This window comes from Lactuca serriola, chromosome 9 (genome assembly GCF_051521515.1).
Source record: "Lactuca serriola cultivar US96UC23 chromosome 9, Lser_US96UC23_V15, whole genome shotgun sequence".
NCBI classification, from domain to species: domain Eukaryota; kingdom Viridiplantae; phylum Streptophyta; class Magnoliopsida; order Asterales; family Asteraceae; genus Lactuca; species Lactuca serriola.
In genome coordinates this window covers 59579353-59584836 of record NC_136416.1, presented here as the reverse complement: position 1 = coordinate 59584836, position 5484 = coordinate 59579353, and positions in this window count along the sequence as shown.

Sequence of the window (5484 nt, the reverse complement as noted above, 5' to 3'; positions counted from 1 at the left end):
CAAATCCGCTGGCAACTCCAACCGATAGGCTACCCGGCCTATCCTTGCAATCACACGAAATGGCCCAATATATCGGGGCCCCAACTTGCCCCTCTTCCTGAATCGAATCACTCCTTTCCAAGGAGAGACCTTCAGGAGAACGAAGTCGCCGACTTGAAACTCAAGCTCGGATCGGCGCCTGTCTGCATAACTCTTCTGTCGGCTCTGGGCGGTCAACAACCTCTGTCTAACTTGCTGAATCTGCTCTGTCGTCTGAAGCACGATCTCTGTGCTGCCCATCACTCTCTGTCCCACCTCTCCGCAGCAAATGGGGGTCCGACACCTCCTACCATACAACAGCTCAAAAGGTGGCATACCAATGCTCGAATGATGGCTGTTGTTGTAGGAAAACTCTGCTAAGGGTAAATATGCATCCCAGCTACCCCCGAAGTCCAACACACACGCTCGAAGCATGTCCTCCAGCGTCTGAATTGTCCGCTCGCTCTGGCCGTCTGTCTGGGGATGGTATGCAGTACTAAAATGCAATTTAGTACCCAGCTCCTCATGGAATTTCTTCCAGAACCTGGAAGTGAAACGTACATCACGGTCTGAAACAATCGAGATCGGCACCCCATGTCGAGATACCACTTCTCTCACATATATCTCCGCCAACTTCTCCGCTGAAGAACTCTCGCTGATGGCAAGGAAGTGTGCACTCTTCGTCAACCTATCCACAATCACCCAAATTGCATTAACTCCCCTGGCAGTCCTCGGCAATTTGGTGATGAAATCCATAGTGATCTGTTCCCACTTCCACTCGGGGATCTCCAATGGCTGTAACTTGCCATGCGGTCTCTGGTGCTCGGCCTTAACCCTATGGTAGGTCAAGCACCTCTCAACGAACCAGGCAACGTCCCTCTTCATACAGGGCCACCAATACTCTTTCCTCAAATCCAAATACATCTTCGTAGCACCGGGATGGATCGAGAATTTCGATCTATGAGCCTCTTCCATCAAAGTAATACGCGTACCGCCCACGAAAGGTACCCAAATCCGACCCTGAAACGTCATAAGCCCTCGTCCATCCTTAGCGAACTCTGAAATTAACCCCACAACCCGCTCTTTCTTCTGCATTTCTGGTCGCACAGCCTCGGCCTGTGCCCCACGAATAGCATCCAATACTGGAGTCATCACAGTCAGTCTCAAGCATACATCTCGCAATGAAGTGCTCTCCGCCCTGCGGCTCAACGCGTCGGCTACCACATTAGCCTTGCCTGGGTGGTACAGGATCTCACAATCATAATCCTTGACTACATCCAACCACCTCCTCCGACGCATATTTAGGTTGGGCTGATCCATCAAATACTTCAAACTCTTATGGTCCGTGTATATCGTACATCGAACCCCATACAGGTAGTGACGCCAAATCTTGAGAGCGAATACTACTGCCCCCAACTCTAAATCATGCGTGGGATATCTCGCCTCATGAGGCTTCAGCTGCCTCGACGCATACGCTATCACATGACCCCTCTGCATCAACACTGCACCCAGTCCCGAAATCGATGCGTCGCAATATACCACAAAATCTTTCATCCCTTCCGGGAGAGCTAATACCGGGGCTTCGCACAACCTCTGGCGAAGTGTCTCAAAGGAGGTCTGCTGCTCGAGCCCCCATGAGAATGCAACACTCTTGCGGGTCAATCTGGTGAGCGGCACTGCGATCTTGGAGAAATCCTTAATGAATCTCCGATAATACCCTGCCAACCCAAGGAAGCTCCTGATCTCAGAGGGTGACTTCGGCACCTCCCAACTCATCACTGCCTCAACCTTGGCCGGATCGACCAATATCCCTTTCTGATTAACAACATGTCCTAGAAATTGGACCTCCCGCAACCAGAAGTCACATTTGGAGAACTTTGCATAAAGCTTCTCCGACCTCAATACCTTAAGGACCTCCCTCAAATGCTCCTCATGCTGCTCTCTAGATCTTGAATACACCAGGATGTCGTCGATAAATACAATCACTGACCGATCCAACATCGGCATGCATACCCTGTTCATGAGATCCATGAACACAGCCGGGGCATTGGTGAGCCCGAAAGGCATCACCACAAACTCATAATGCCCATATCGCATCCTAAACGCTGTCTTCTGGACATCCTCATCCCGTACTCTCACCTGATGGTACCTTGACCTCAGATCGATCTTGGAAAACCAAGACGCTCCCTGAAACTGATCGAATAAATCATCGATCCTCGGTAACGGGTAACGGTTCTTGACCGTCAACTTGTTCAACTCCCGGTAATCAATGCACATCCGGTGTGAACCATCCTTCTTCTTGACGAACATAATAGGTGCTCCCCACGGCGAGCTGCTCGGCCGAATGAATCCCTTCCCCAGCAACTCCTGGAGCTGCGAGGACAACTCTTGCATCTCTGGAGGTGCAAGACGATAAGGCACCTTAGCAATAGGCGCGGCCCCCGGAACCAGATCGATACCAAACTCTACTTGCCTCACAGGAGGTACTCCCGGCAGCTCCTCGGGGAAAACATCTGGAAACTCACGCACCACAGGGACCTCCTCAACTGACTTCGGTCTCTCGAAAACCTCCCGCGTATCCATCACATACGCCACAAAACCTTTACAGCCCTGCTGTAGACACTGCCTCGCCTTAGCGGCCGAACAAAAAGCTGATCCCAAACGGGTACCCTCGCCGTACACCAAAAGAACTCCCCCACTATGGTCTTGTATAGTCACCAGCTGACGCTCACAGTCGATGACAGCGCCGAATCGGCTCAACCAGTCCATGCCCACGATGACACAGACATTACCCATCGCAATAGGAATCAGATCAATAGGGAACTCAACCCCGAAAATCTCTAGCACGCACCCCCGAAGAACCTCCGTGGCACAAATCACTCTCTCGTCAGCTATAGAAACTCTCAAAGGTCGGCTCAACGACTCGCGACTAACGCTGATATGCTGACTAAAGGCTAAAGATACAAAGGACCTACTCGCACCCGAGTCAAATAACACTAGAGCAGGCACAGAGTTCACAAGGAAAGTACCTACGCATATAATAACATAAGCATAACATCTCGACATTAAAATAAATACATGAATTACAGCATACCTGCCACAACATCGGGCGCAGCGCGGACCTCCTCCGCAGTCAGCTGAAAGGCTCTCCCCCGAGCCTTCGGGGCCTCGACCTTCACCGGTCGAGTCTCAGTAGTCCTGGCAGTAGGTGCAGATCCCTGACGAAGCTGAGGGCACTCGGCCTTCCGGTGGCCGGTCTGGTTGCAATGAAAGAAAACCATAAACCCCTTGGGACACTCCCTAGCAATGTGCCCCTCCTTGCCGCACTTGTAGCACGCACCAGCTCGACACGCCCCATCGTGACCCTTGCCGCACTTTCCGCAAGTGCGGCCCTTCGGACCTCTCGTCCTTGAATCGGCGGACTTGGTCCGCTTGGCTGCCGGCTGAGACTGAGCCGGCCGCCGGTCCACCTGCTGAGACTCGGCCTCCTCCCTGGCCTGGGTCTCCAACTCGATCTCACGCTTCCTGGCATTCGCCTGAAGCTCAGTAAAAGTATGATAGGTGGAGTTCGACACAAACTCCCGGATATCTCTCCTCAAAACTCCCAAGTACCGGCTCATCCGAGCCTGCTCTGTGGACACCAGCTCGGGGCAGAACATCGCCCTCTCATGAAACTTCCGCGTGATTGCCGCAACCGAATCAGTACCCTGCTTGAGGGTTAAGAACTCCTGAACCAATCGTTCCCTCTCCACCGGGGGAACGTACTCATCCCTGAACATAGCAGTAAACCCCTCCCATGTCACTGCTGTAATCTCTGCCAAAGTGAAGTTCGCCGTCACGAACTTCCACCAGTCCTTCGCTCCCAGACGGAGCTGGTTCAAAGCGAACCGTACCCTCAGGTGCTCCGGGCATGAACAAGTGTAGAAGCACCCCTTTATATCCGCGATCCACCTCATCGCAGCAATCGGATCCTGCGTCCCATCGAACTCTGGTGGCTTCGTGTTGCTGAACTCTCGGAACAGCAACGAGTCACCCCCCTGTGGCCTAGCAGCGGCCATAGCTGCGGTAGCTGCAGCAGTTGCAGCCTCAGTCAATGCGGCGTACCGCTCATCAAACGTCTCCATCAGGGTGGTCTTAATAGACCCAAACATCTCCGGGATCTCAGCCCGGATCGCCGCAGCTACCTCCTCGTGAATCATCTGACGAATCTCCTCGTCACTCACACCGCTCGAACTCGCTCCGTGGCGTGGTCTAACCATGATGTCTCTGAAATACAACATAAAACTATCAGAGACTCCATCGAGTATAATCGCACTCGATAACGCAACCCTACTCAGTCCCCGATATATAGGGATTCTTACTTGGGTCTCCCACTGACCCGGTGTCTTCGGTAGTACGGGCCTAATATTACCGACCACACCGCATCAGCATTCATCCCAAGTCTTCCTCCCCAAACCCCGGATAGTGAGTACTCTACTTCTGATATGTACTATCTACCCGCACACTAGCAAAGCATCTCATATCGGCAAACTTCCCTAGACTAAGGCATCACAAATTAGGCCACTCTAGTCCTATCATGAATACCTAGTCTTCTAGCATGCATAACAATTTATATCATATAATATTGTAAGGTATTTTGGGGATCTTTACCGTTCGGGCGCTGACTGATCGTACACACTGCTTCTTTCTTGCTTACCACAAACCCATTTACAAAAGTTTATGCCTTTATATAAAAAGTTTTCCTCAAATCCTTGGTTTGAGTTCAGTTACTCCCGAAAGTGCACCCGAATCCCTCAAACCAAGGCTCTGATACCAATTGTAACAACGCAAATTTTCAAACAAATTTTTCATTTTAAAAATAAAGTATTTCCATTCAAAACAAGGCATAAATAATTTAAGTGTCATGTCAAATACAAACTGTCTAAATCCCAAGATCATAAAAACATTCTTCAATGTGTATCGATCACGCCGGCGCCTTCCCACGGTCCTCACTAGTACCTGAAACACATACATAACAACTGTAAGCATAAATGCTTAGTGAGTTCCCCAATATACAACTTACGCACATACGCCTTTCTAGGCCCTGACCTTCCGGTCCTCAACACAACGCCTTCCGGCCCATAACATAATCGCTTCCCGGCCCATAACATATTGCCTTCCGGCCCACATAACATACATAGCACATATAACAAATAACTTACCACATATAGCATACATATCACATATCATATCTGACCTTCCGGTCACACAGTCAAACCCTTCCGGGTACAGTATAGTGAGAAGACTCACATCGTGAATGCTGAAAGCTAGCAAATCCTGAAATCACTCGTGCACGATCCGACGAGCTACAACCTCCCTATAACATCACAAATCTCTCATTAACACTTATATCTTCTAAGTGTGACTATCCCTAAGAAGTCAGACTTAGGTTAACTCTGGTCAACAGTCAACGGTCAACGGTCAACT